This window comes from Protopterus annectens, chromosome 9.part0 (genome assembly GCF_019279795.1).
Source record: "Protopterus annectens isolate FY-2018-M chromosome 9.part0, PAN1.0, whole genome shotgun sequence".
NCBI classification, from domain to species: domain Eukaryota; kingdom Metazoa; phylum Chordata; order Ceratodontiformes; family Protopteridae; genus Protopterus; species Protopterus annectens.
The window spans coordinates 1,805,699,448-1,805,710,018 of NC_056743.1; positions in this window are offsets into that span (position 1 = coordinate 1,805,699,448).

Here is a 10,571-nt window from a genome sequence, read left to right on the forward strand (position 1 = left end):
CTAAACAGCATTAGGTGCGGCTATAAGGCCCTGCAGCACTGCAGTGGCAAAGCCTGCCCTGGACTTAGAGTAAAGAGGCAAATGGTAATGCTTTGTAAAGGTGTGAACAGAACTCCAAGTAGCAGCCTCTAGAATGTCTTTGGTTGGTACTCCTCTGAGAAAGGCTGCTGAAGTAGCTGCAGCCCTGGTGGAATGAGACCTAATGCCCTTGGGCACAGGTTTACCATGGTGTAAGTAGCAGAAACGGATGCAGTGGCTTATCCACTTTGAAATTGTCTGCTTTGAAATAGCCTTTCCTTCTGATCCTGCAGCATACGACACTAATAATTGCTCAGTTTTTCTTAGAGCTTTAGTCCTGCTCAAGCAGAATCTTAGCTGTCTGTGTACGTCCAAGGAATGCAGAATTCTCTCCACTTTGTTCTGTGGATTTGGATAAAAAGTTGGCAGATGAATTGTTTGGTTAAGAGCCACACTGGAAACCACCTTAGGCATAAAAGTAGGGTTTGTCCTCAAAGACACCTGGTCTGGGTAAAATATGAAAAGAGGCTCTACAGCCATGAGGGACTGTAGCTCTGAAACTCTTCTTGCTGAAGTAATTGCTAGTAGCAGAGCGGTCTTCCATGATAAGAACTTTATATCAGCAGCAGCAGCTGGTTCAAATGGAAGCAAGGTGAGCTTTTCCAACACATAACTGAGGTTCCATGCAGGTAATGGTGATGATCTAGGAGGCAGTAATTTTTTGGCTCCTCTAAGATACTGCTTTATCAAAGGATGAGAAAAGACTGGTGGCTCTGTATTGTAATGAGCCAAAATATGCTAGAGGCATGGATTTTGATTGATGAGAAAGATAGGCCTTTGTCAAGCATCTCAGTCAAGTATTGTAATATCTGAGGAATATGTGGTTCTGCTGTATCAGTTCCTTGTGCTCGATTCCAAGCACAGAATCTCTTCCATTTGTCAGCATAAGATTTTCTAGTACTAGGCCTTCTGGCTTCCACAATGACATCCATCACAGCTTTACTGAGAGGCATCGTTTGTATGATTACATGATTAGCCATGCTGCCAGGTTCAGAGTCTGTAGTTGACTGTGCAGGATCTGATTGTTTTGCTGGGTCAGTAGTTGTGGTCTTTGAGGCAAGGTCCAAGCTGAGTATTGAGACAAGTTCCTTAGGATTGGGTACCAGTATTGGCGGGGCCAGTCCGGGGCAATTAATATCATCTTTAGCTTCTCTTGTCTAACTTTTAGGAGGACCTTGGGTAGAACAGGCAGAGGAGGAAAGGCGTAAACTGATGTTTTTCCAACTGAAGGATAGAGCGTCCACTTTCCATGCTTGTCTGTGATAAGTCCTTGTGCAGAATCTTTTTAATTGATAATTTTGAGGAGAGGCAAATAGATCTATGTCTGGGCTCCCCCATTTCTCTGTTATCATGCTAAAGACTTCTGGATTTAGTTTCCACTCGTGAGGATCCATAAGGTTTCTGCTTAAATCGTCTGCAGTGTATTTTGTTTTCCTGGCAGGAATTGAGCTTGAAGATGTATTTGGCAGGTCAAAGCGGCGTCCCACAGTGCCATGGCTAATCTGTAAAGGGGGTATGAGTGTGTGCCCCCTTGATTGTTTATATACCACATGACTGTGGTGTTGTCGGTCTTTATCAGTAGTTGCCCCAGATGAAGTAAGTCCTTGAAGGCCGTTAGGGCATTTTGAACAGCTAGCATCTCTTTCTGGTTGATATGTAGATGAATTTGATTTGGTGCCCAAATGCCCTGAATGCATCTTCCTGCCATGTGGGCCCCCCAGGCATAACCTGATGCGTCTGTTAAGGTCTGGCTGGCAGGGGGTAGAGTGAAGGGCCGTCCCATGTTTTGGTGACAGGCCTTTGCCCACCATAGAAACTCCTGTTGCAGGCAGGGAATGAGAGGAATCATTGTTTCCAGACTGTATGAATGCTGACTCCATAAACTTTTTAGGTACCACTGAAGTCTCCTCATATGCAGTCTTGCATATGGAATTAGTAGGATGCCATGAAGCCCAGAGCCTATAGAATTTGTCTTGCAGAAGGCTATGCTTTTGTTGCCATCAGTTTGAAGTAAGTAGTCAGCAGTTTGAAAGTAGTCAGTTGCCTTTGTTTGTCTGGCGTGAGGTAAACCATCTGGGCAGTTGTATTTAAGCTGGCACCCAGGAATGTTATCTTTTGAGAGGGTACCAGTTGTGATTTCTTTTCATTTATCGTGTACCCTAGGCATGTTAGAAGCCTTTTCACAAACGTCAGGTGTCGAAGAAGAGTGTCCTTGTTCTCTGCTTGAATGAGACAGTCATCCAAGTAAGGATATATTTGTATACTTCTTTGTCTGCAAAATGCAATTACTGGTGCCAGGCACTTTGTAAAGACCCTGGGCGCAGTAGATAAACCAAAGGGCAGTGCAGAGAATTGGTAATGCATGGAGTCAGCCTGGATTCTGAGGTATCTTCTACACGACTGTCGTATTGGGACATGCAGGTATGCCTCTTTTAGGTCTAAAGACACCAGCCAAGCATTCTTGCCCAGCATGGGCAGATGCTGCTGCAAAGTCAGCATTTTGAATTTTGGAATGTCCAGGTATGGGTTCAAAATTGATAAATCCAGTATTGGCAGCCAGGCCTTGTCCATTCTGGGTACCAAGAACAGTCGAGTAAAAACTGTCCTTTTTCCTGTTCTGGTACTGTCTCAATGGCCCTCATATCCATGAGTGACGTAACCTGTTTCTGTGCCTCTGCCCACTGATTTTTTGGCAGATTTGGCCAACCATTTGCCATTGGCAGAGTATGGAAATGGAATCTGTATCCCTGTGATACAATGTTTAGTACCCATTTGTCCTGTGTTTTTTAACTGCCAATTTTGAGCAAAAAGTGCTAATTTCCCCCCTATGGGTGCTGCCAAAAGTTAAGTGCTTGGTGCAGGCAGAGGGAAGTCATTGGGATTGCTTTCTGTAGGTTTGCGCTTTATCTCCTCCAGATTTGAAGGTGTTTGCGCCCCAATGCTTTGACCTATACTAGTCTTGCGCCTGGTATCTGGAACCCTTAGGGTGTCTGGATTTGCCCCTTTGAGCTCTGCCCGACACAGGAAAGGAGCTATTCTTTGTAGGCCAGTGTCTACTGAATCTTGGTGGCTGCACTTGTAAGAAGTCTAACAATTTGCATAGACTTAGCTTTGTCTTCCATTTTCTTTAAGACCTCTTCTGCCTTAATACCAAACAGAGAATCATGCTGTAAAGGTGCATCTAGCAATTCAGCTTTAGCATGATCAGGCAAGTTTTATTCCTTTAACCAGGCATGCCTCCTAATCACAGATCCAGTAACTGCGGCCCTGCTGGAGGCCTCTAAAGAATCAAAACCACATTGCAAAGTATGCTTTCCAACTTGTTCAGCTGCATGCAATAATTCCTGCAATTCTTTATTTTCTGCACATTCTGAAATCATCATTTTCTGTTTCAGCAATCCCATAACATATTGGTACTTAAGCATATGAAATTGACAGTTTAAGGCCCTGACTGCCAAGGTTGCAGATGTATAAACCTTTTTTCCCCCCATATGTCCAGTGCCCTTGAATCTCGGTCAGAGGGGGTAGGATTTTTTGCTGTTGAGGCCTTAACTCCCTTTGGGCCCTGGGAAACAGTTTCAGGATCAGCAGCAGGGTTTCTAAATAAAAATTTATGAGAGTCAAGGACCCTGTAATATCTATCAGGCTTACTGGGAGCCAGAGGTAAGGAGTCAGGGGTCAAGCTCGACTCCGAAAACACATCATCCACAAAACAAGGGGAATAGCTAAAGACTTGTGCTGAGGGAGGAGGAAATCCCTGAGCCTCTTTTTTGATTCTGAGAAATCTTGACTCTCCCAATGAAAATGCTCCCTCAAAGTATGCAAGGTTTCTCCTAATGAATAATCCTCAGGAGAAGATGCAGATGGAATAGAGTCCTCAGCATCATAATCCTCATAGGTAGGCATAGATAATTCCTGAACAGAAGAGGAATCAGAAGAAATAGAAACCTGATCTGAAGAGTCATAATCAGTATCTTGCCTAGGCCTCTTATCTGGAGGGGGATGGGTACCCCTGATCAAGGTAATAAGGTCTTCAGCCATTTTGATCATCTGTTTTTTAGGCATAGAGGCCTGTGCACGTGGATCATGCGTCTGTTTTTTAGTTTTAGAAATTGCTTTTGTCTTAGGTTTTGCAGCTGTCGTCGGTTTGCTATATAAATGTTGAGGTCTGAATACACCCTCAGAAGATGGTGCCTGCTCAGTGGCTCTGGTCCCATCTGAGGGAGATGCATCCGTCGGTCCAATACCTTGAGTAGCTTTGCGGCATGCCAGACTCCACATGGGTGTCGGTAGAGGCCTACGATTCAAAGGTAGCTAGTATCAAGGGCTGCGAAAGCACCTCACAGAGTACCGGCGAACCAGCGACTGGCTTAGGAGAAGCTTTGTCGTCGGTTTTGGATCTTGACTGCCTTTCTCTGTCTTTTTCTTTGCGTTTTTTATGTACTCCGGTAGTCAGATTGCTATCTGACAATATTTCTGTATAGTTAAATCTGTTTCCAAAATTCTTTGATGCAAAAATACACCAATGCTTAATAGTGCGTTGGTTAAATCTAGCACAAAACCGACAGCCAGGCACGTTGTGATCAGGGCCTAGGCAAGGAATACAGTACAAATGGAAATCCTTATGAGGTATTTGCTTCCCACAAGTAATACAATTAACTTTTTCTGACATCGGTAAAAAGCAAGAAAAAAAGTTTCCCCAACGGGGTACTTCGCTTTACTGAAGACTTCGGTTCTGAAACTCAAACACGAATATTTCAGTAGTCGGCCGACCGGCACTTGCCAAATGCTTCTGCTTCGGGCACCGCGCGGCAAGAAAGACTAAAGAAAATGGCATCGGCAGCATGTTTTATACCCCTGACGACCTGACGTCATGGAAGAGAAGACAGCAACCGACACAGGACCCAAGACTTTGGAATTCAGGCCGATTGAGGGCAACCTGCCAGCAGATTACCCAAATGTAATGACTGCAACAGTGAAACACGAACATCAACCATGAAGTGGGAAGCCTTGATTTCACTAGCCCATACACTAATGCAGACCAAGTCTGGGGGTGTCAAGAAGGGTAAGCAGTCTTGACAAATGGAGGAGAGGCACCAGGGTCAGCTGATGGTCAGCTGTGTGAGAAAGTCAAATAATTAAGGAACAAGGATACAATGCTAAGTGTGATAACAGAAGGACACATCATCTAGTATGTCACAGTACTGCTATGACGACCTCCCAGGTGCCAACAGTGAACAGCCACACAGACTAGTTCACTTTTGTGAAGGACAATCAAAACAGAGTTAATATGCCAAAGTGGTACTCAAATGAAAATGCTGAATATTTCTGGTCCTGGCATATGCATACTGGGAACAACAATTACAGTGAAATGATAGAAATAACTAAGGTGAGGAATATTTTGGAACTTGTTTATTCAAACACAGAATAAACAGAAGCATAATTTGAAAACATGAGGGGGATGGAGTGAATATTTAGCTGAAGTTAAGTCTACAACAAAAAGGATCAAAGGGAGAGAGTTATTTCAGGAAAACAGACCTCAGGACTGTAATATATGAAAATGTTAATGTTCACTAATTTTAAATTATTACTTGCTCTTCCTTTGGCTTCGCCCGGTTAGGGGTGGCCACAGCGGAACTCTGGTCCGCTGATTGGCAGTAGATTTTTACGGTGCCGAGATGCCAGCTCAATGCCCAACCTTCAACGAAGGCTCTCCTATTCTACGCATGTCTTTCGAACCACGGGGAGGACATGCAGACTCGACACAGAAGGCGCTCCAGCTGAGAATCGAACGGAAGAACCACTTGCTGTGAGGTGACAACGCTACCGCTGCACCACCATGGCTTTTTAAATTATATCTTTAATAATGTCTAGTAATTAAACGTACTGCTTTTTTTTTTAATTTCACAGTTAAAAAAGTTATGTACTTACCATAAAGTTTCATCTGTATTGTCACTTTTTCATTTCTCCTCACACAAGTGTCCGGATCCAATCCATAGGATCGACTCGGCTGTTACTAAGCTCGTGGCAACCAAACAGCTCTTGGATACCTCCCCTTACCCATGATGCACCTCTCCCTGTTACCTCAGATTTTGTTCACTAAGAGAATTTGGGAGAAGAATTTTACATGAAAATGCCCATAAGGAGACTATTTCTGGAATATGGAGAAAGAACGTAAGCAATAAAATTTATGCTTCCCGCTCTAACAGAAGTAAAAGGTTGAGGCCTTGGATAGAGGGGATGTGAGGAGAAAAAAAAATCCACAATACAGATGGAACGTTACGGTAAGTGCATAATTTCTTTATTTGATATAGTCAATTTTTCATTTTGTCCTCACATATGGGACAGAGTCCCCAGCTACCTTTATTCTGGGTGGACTCATGGAAGGATGTTTCTCAGAACCATCGAACCAAAGGAGGCTCTTCCCCTGGAAACTAAATCCAATTTGTAATGACTGTTAAATGTAAGATGATTAGCCCAAGTGGCCAATGCACAAATTTCTTCCATGGATGCATTAGCCTGAAAAACTGATGAAGTGGCCATGGCCCAGGTTAAGTGAGTTTGAACAGGTTTGGGAATATCTACACCTTGTTTGGTGTAGAAGGAAATGCAACTGGAAACCCATTTTGCTAGAGTGACTTTGGATACTAGTAGGCCCTTCCTAGGGCCTACAAAGGAAATAAACAATTTAATTGTCTTCCTAAAAATATTTTGTCATGTGCAGATAAAAATGTAATAGTCCACGGGCATCCATCAAATGCAGTACGTATTCATAGGGTCATAGTTAGGTACTAGGCTATATTGGACCTAGGACTTCTAGAAGCCTATCAAAAAAGTACCCTGGCTTTCGCCATCCACGAAAATTATTTTCCTGTGCCCCTGTCTAGCAGAGCCACAGAGGTGATCCCCAGGGTGAACTTCCTATTTCCCATCCAATCCAACATATCATCAAAATTTTTCTTGAAGAGTTCTGAGGAGCTTTGTTTGATATAGATAGGTAGTTTGTTCCAGAGGATGGGAAGTCTCTGGGGCAGGAAACTATCCCTCCAGCATGTTCTGTTTATTGTGGTGACAAGGTTTAGGTCCCTAGAGCGTGTTGCTCGGAGGGATTGGGATTTCTTTAAGTGGAGCATGTCCAACATCTCTGGGTTTGATATAGCTTTGTATTTTAGGCAGAGATAGCCTCTGAGTAGGTGATATGCGACAGAGTAAAGCTGGGAGTTTTTTGAGACTGTCTGCGTAGGACATCTGTTTGAGGCTGGTAATCCTCTGAGGTATTTCTGCGGCCTTTACAGTTGTCGTAGAGGTCTTGTGAGGTACATACCAAAAGGGGAGTTGTACTCTATAATGGGTCTAATGAGTGACAAGTAGAGGGGGAACAATGACATCTTTTCCTGTACGAGAAACCTTTTGTGATGAGGTGTGCCATGTAGAAGGATTTCCTGACTATTGTGGCAATGTGATTATCAAAGGAGAGACTACTGTCCACCTCTGTCCCAAGGTCTCATCACACTTTCGGTGTTAAGTAGACTACCACCTATGTGGTAGCTCATGGGTACAGTTTCCACCTTTGTTACTGAAGTTAGGGAAGAACACTGGCAAGTTAATGGTTTGATTGATATTAGTCCCAGAAACAGCTTTGGGTAGAAAGGAGGGGTTGGTGCCCAAGGAAACTGTCTTTATGGAAAATCAGTTAAGGTGGTTAGGAAGATAAAGCCTGATATTCTTCTTGCCAATGTAATGGCCACTAGGAAGATGGTCTTCCAAGACAAAAAATGTATATCACACGTCACTGCAGGCTCAAACAGGGGTTGGATGACAGACGCAGCACCAAGTTTAGGTCCCATGGAGTAGAGGGATCCTTGTGAGGTGGCCTCAATAGGGACAATTTCAAGAAAACTTTGCAAAGCTTGCTAGAAATCAGTGACAAATTATCTTTTCCAATGTGAAAATCAGAGATAGCTGCCAATTGCACTTTGATAATGGGGCAGCTGCCTCTACAGTTAGAGGTGAGCCTAACATTCTAAGATGGAGTGGATAGGCAAGGGAACTGCATCATGTTGTTGAGCTCAAATTACAAACCTCTTCCATTTGCTCGTATAAAGTCTTTTGAGTGGATGGCTTATGGGAGGAGACTGGGGAGGACAGCATAGGCTGTCTGGCTATAAATGGAATTGGAGGAACCAAGAGTGGGATGAATCATTCCTGTCGGATGTGACAGGAGGTCTGAAGTGGGTTCCAGAATCCAGTTTTTTGCAAATCTGGCCAAAGGAAGGGAAACCAGATTTGTCGAGGCCAAAATGGAGCAACGAGGATTACTTTTCTCTTCAACCAGTTTGCTTTCTGGAGAAATTTAGGAATCAAGGGGGTAGGGAGAAAAGGCATATAGGAGCCCAGGAGGCTAATCATGTATACCACCATCCCTCAGGGATTCCCTTGTCAGGGGGATTAGGGCAAAGTAGCTGCTGCATTTTTGTTCAGAGGGGATGCAAAGAGGTCGCAGCACAGCTAGCCCCATCTGCCGAGGATTTCTTCTGCTACTTTCTGGTTAAGGGACCACTTGTGCATCACGAGAATGGATCTGCTCAATGCTATCACTTCGGACTTTCCCGGAATGTGTGTTGCTACAGGAAAGCAGTTGGATGAGATCAACCATTGCCACACACTGAGCGCTTCTTGGCACCAAGGGTATGATCTGGTTCCTCGTTGCTTGTTCATGTACCAGACCACAGACATGTTGTCCGATTGAATTGCCACTGTTCCCAGAGAAGGACAGTCTGAAAGGCCGGCTACTCTAAGAGGACTGCCCTCATCTCCAGGACGTTTATGGGCAAATTGGACAATCTTCCCCAAATAAATCCCCCCCTCACCCTATCTGGGAAGCATCCACGGTCACAGTGGCCTGAGGCTGTGGGAGAACAAAGGGTCGGCCTTGTGTTAAGTGTGTGAAATTAATCCACCATGACTGGGCTCTTTTGCAGGTGTTCTTAATGAGAATTTGGTAGGACATCAGTTGGTGGATAATTGACCATTGTGCAGCCAGAAGCCATTGTAGTAGTCCATTTGGAATCTCATCAGCAGATCCAAGACTATAGCTGGAGCCAATGAACCTAGAGCCTGTAAGACCTCATGGGCGGCTATCCTGTTGTTCTGGAGTAGTTTGTGTTTGGCTCCTTATCGTCAGTACTCGGGGGGGGGGGTCTTGCAATCAGAATCGTGTCCAGAATTGCTCCTGTAAACTCCAGTGTTTGAGTAGGGTCCAAGTGTGACTTCCCGTAATTTAGTTACACCTAGCTCTGTACAGATTTGGATAAGAGTCTATTGCTTAGATAAGTAGATGCCTGGTCAGGGCGGAAATGAGCCAATCGTCCAAATAGGGACACACTGAATCCTTGTCAACACTCTAGGGGCTGCAGTGAGACCAAAAGGCAGCATTCTGAACTGGTAATGACTTGCGCACAGCCAGAAGCGCAAATGCCTCCTGGAGCAACTGTCCATCTTTTTGTGGTAGTATGCATCCCGCAGGTCAATGGAGCACATCCAATCATCCTGTTCCAAAAAAGGAAGTATGGACTGTACCGTGACCATAAGGGAACTTGTGGTGTTGAACTGACTTGTTTAATCTGCTGGAATCCAGAACTGGTCTCAGTCCCCCGTTTTCTTAGGAACTAAAAAGAACCTTGAGTAACTTTAGAATCTTTGTCCAGCAGTATCTGAATTTGAAGAACTGCTTGATCCCTTTGACTGGGTGGACTGTCTTGGGTTTTCTTGTTTGGTAGGGGGGCTGGTGGGGAAAAAGGGATTAAATAACTTCTGGATATTATCCTCTGCACCCACATATCTGTGGTTATTTTTAGCCAGGCTCTGCAATGCAGGCATAGTCAACCCCCAACTGCCTCCAGAGGTGGGTAATAGGGCCTCCTTTCAGGAGTGCTGGAAGGGTTTCCCAAAGAACGGCTGTCTGGACCCTTGGTTCTGCAGGCCTCTTCTGCCAAGAGGACAACATCTTCCAGAACTGTTCCCTCCTGCCTTGGGGAACTCTCTCCATGTCCTGGTAAGACCCTTGTGATTTCTTTAACCACATTTTACTATCGCCTACCTGACCTTTAGGATAAGGTCTCTGATGTGTGGAAAAACATATGCCCATGGCAGAAAGGGTCTTACCCTCCTTTTCACACCTGGATAACGTCTTTTTCACCTTGGGACCGTAAAGGGACATGGAGCACTGACAAAGACTTAAAAGGCTCCACAGAGTCTCACAGGCACAACCAGGCATGCCACCTCATAGATATGTCAGAACCCGCAGCTCTACTCGTTTCCTCGGCTGCATGAGCAATGAGCCTCATGAAAGACTTAGCCAGAGAATATAGGGTTGCCTGCTGGGAAGCAGCCTTTTCTCAGACTCTGACTGCTATGGCTCCCTCAAGAGTATCTGATAGCTTCTTGAACAGATCCCTTTGTAACCTGGTGAAGTGGGAAAGGTAGTTCAGTGA